This window comes from Palaemon carinicauda, chromosome 13 (genome assembly GCF_036898095.1).
Source record: "Palaemon carinicauda isolate YSFRI2023 chromosome 13, ASM3689809v2, whole genome shotgun sequence".
NCBI classification, from domain to species: Eukaryota; Metazoa; Arthropoda; class Malacostraca; order Decapoda; family Palaemonidae; genus Palaemon; species Palaemon carinicauda.
The window spans coordinates 57932925-57936369 of record NC_090737.1 but is presented as its reverse complement, the minus strand read 5'-3'; positions in this window follow the sequence as shown (position 1 = coordinate 57936369).

The following is a 3445-nucleotide window of genomic DNA, read 5'->3' as shown; positions in this document are numbered from 1 at the left end:
TATATATATATATATATATATATATATATATATATATATATATCGTAACGTAACTCTTGCTTTTGAGTAATTACCGTAACATATTGCTCTCATCTTTTCAAAATTAAAAGTTGCTATTCCTTAGTGTGCACCAGCCTGCCATCTGTGGGATGGAAAAGTAAGTATTTAGGTTCATTTGTTAATTCTTGCCCCTTTTCTGTTTTCCATGTTTGTTATGTTGATGGTGAGTTGGACTTCCACGTGACTGGAATGGGAGTCAAGGTGGAGGGGAAATATTTTTTTTGTATTGAGAGGAGTCCAGATATTGTGCTAAGAGACGCTAGTGCTCTATCAGCGGTCTGACAACCGCAATCCAGGATCAATACTTCAGCAGCACCAGTTGGTGCTAATAGATCGCTAGCCTTTGGCCCAGTAAAGCCTGAAACACAAGTATAGTTTGGTTCCACTGCATATCCCTTAGTGAAGAGGGTTGTGTTGTGCTGGAAGTTATGTCCTTTAGTTTAAGAGGGCGGTATTATGCTGGTGAGCGACTTCAAGGGTTGACAATAGTTCAATAGCGTTTTTTACCCTGCGAGGTCCCGAGACAGGTACTATTAAGGCTTGTCAGAGCATTCCTTGTGCCCTTTTACGTATTAAGTTGACTCTAAGATTATAACTTCATGAGCACCATCGAAGGTCGGAATTTCGTTAGTATAGTAATTTGTGCCCATATGTGTGTGTATTTCTCTGTAACGAAAGGGGTTTAGGTAGGTAGGGGATATATATATTTAAGTAGGCTCTAAACTTCTTGTTACTTTCTCTATATTGACAAGTTCTTTTGAGATGACGAAAGTGGGTGATAGTACATGAATCTTTTGTTCCTCTATACCTGTTACTAGTACCCTTCTCTCCTACAAATGTTTTCAGTGGTATGATATTTTCCGTCTGTGTCCTGAAAGGGTTTCTCTTTATTATTTATATAACTGTGTAAATTAGATTAGTGTGTTTTCCTAGTAATTTTCTATTTTGTTGATATGAGCAGCTTTGTTGAGTGTTTGTTCAAAAACATATATATTGTATAATAAATTTATATCATTGATGTTTCCAGCGTTCTTTTTACCCTCTTTTGTTAACGATTGTTCTCGACTATTTTCCTGTTTGCCAATATGATGTTTTGATGTACTTTGGTAATCTGGTAAAAATAAAGCCGTAAGACAGTTTCCTTGCAGCCACCTTAAATTAAGCAACAAGGCCAAATTGGTATTTGAAGGTCGGCCCGCCGGTAACGCTGGCAACCTTGCCATGATCAAGTAAAAACATTCCGAAGATCTGGTTAAAAGTAGTTTTCCAGTTCGGCATCAAAGTATATAAGAAAATAAAGTAAACATAAGGGTAATTCTACACTTAATCTTTGATTTTCTTTTCTTCATATTTTTAAGACGAGAGACAATGTCGGACAAAGGTGAAGATCCGGTAGGAGCGGTGGGTTTTGAGATAGCAGAATTTTTAGAGAAATTTGATTGAGAAGAAGAAATAGGTGATTTAAAGAAGGTTTGAGTTGCAGGAAATTGCAAAATTCATAAAAATTTGTGTTGATAGGACTGAATATATTTCGGTACAGGATAGGTTAGAATTGGAAAGATTGCAAATAGAGAAAATGAAACTACAGATCGCCATGAGGGAAGAGGAAAGAATGCATGAAAAAGAAATGTTAGAAGCAAAATTTAAGCAGGGACGACTAAGATTAGAACGGGAAAGTGAACAGGAACAACTAAGATTAGAACGGGAAAGTGAACAGGAACAACTAAGATTAGAACGGGAAAGAGAACAGGAACAACTAAGATTAGAACGGGTAAGAGATCAGGAACAACTAATATTAGAACGGGAAAGAGAATAGGAACAACTAGGATTAGAACGGGAAAGAGAACAGGAAAAGCATGAATTACAAGTACTTCACCTAAGGCAAGTTCCTGCTGAAAGCAAATTTAACATAGGGAATGCTATTAAATTAATGCCTGTCTTTAAGGAAACAAAAGCCTTAGAGCTTTTCATTGTGTTCGAAAAACTAGCAATTAGGCTAGAATGGCCAGAAAGAATGTGGACTACGCTGGTACAATGCAGGTTAATGGGTAAAGCCTAGATAACATAGGGTGCCCTGAACGAGGAAATCAGTGCTGACTATTCCCAAGGAAAAATTTTATTTTAAAAGCGTACGAGCTGGTACCTGAAGCCTACCGTCAGAAATTTAGAAATATGGAGAAGGGATGGGAGGAAACTTTCATGGAATTTGCACGGAGGAAAAGTGGCTTTTCAGGAATGGTTGAAAGCCAAAGATGTGGAAGATTTTGATGCTTTAAAAGAATTAATACTCATTGAAGAATTCAAGAATATTAGCTCTGATCTGAAAACTTTCTTAGAGGGTCTTATATTGGATCTTTTGGATACTTTGGCTGTTGCAGCTGATGAGTTTTTCCTGTCCCACAAGGGGAACTATCGTTTCAGTGATAAGGCCAAGTGGGGCACAAAAAGGAATCCAAGTTGAAGAGGCGCACGTCAGTCACCTGGAAAGAGGACAAAGGAATCACCGGATAGAGGTGAGAAGCCAGGGTCACCAAAGAAAGGCTGAAAACTGGTGTGCTGACATTGTGGGCAACCAGGTCACATAAAAGAGGAGTGCCGGTTGTGGTTGGATAAAGCAAAGCAGGTGGGTCTGTTGGGTCGGGATTCGACAGTAACAGATGAGTGTTTCAAAAAGTATGTCTCTGAAGGTATAGTGAGCATCAAAGGCCAGAATAGGTCGGAGAGACGGGTAAAGTTTTTAAGGGACACGGGAGCGGCGCAATCCATAATTTTGCGTTTGGTATTGCCTGAAGGACTGAGCCAGGGACAGGAAAAATTTGTGTTACTAGGGGAATTCCCGAGAACAGTAACGGCATGCCCCTTGGTAGAGTTAGTGATAAACTCTACATGGGTAAAAGGATCCATGAATCTGGCAATAGTAGATGAATTACCGATAAAGAGGGTGGACGTGATAGTGGCCAATGACTGTGAGGTGCGGACTCCAGTTAATTGTCCTCTGGTGCAAGGTAAGTCAGTAAAGACTGACAACCCTGTTTTCGTGGTCACGCGTTTAGGAGCCAAACCCAAGTTCAGGGAGATGGACTATATGGGGCTCGATAAGTTATTTGAGAAAAATGGTTCTGAGGTAAGTGTAACTGGAAATCCTATATTGTCTTCCGTGAAGGATGAGAATGGTAAATGGACAATTGATACATTTGTGGCGACTCAGAAGGCGTAGTTGGAGAAGGAGAGGAGTAAGCAAGTCAGTCAGGATAATAGTCGTCCCCATTTAGAATGGAAGGACGGAGTGTTTAAAAGGATAAGTAGAGCATAGCGAGCACCTGCAGATGCATGAGAGGTGAGAGAACAGATTGGGGTACCAGTAAACTACAGACGTAAGTTATTA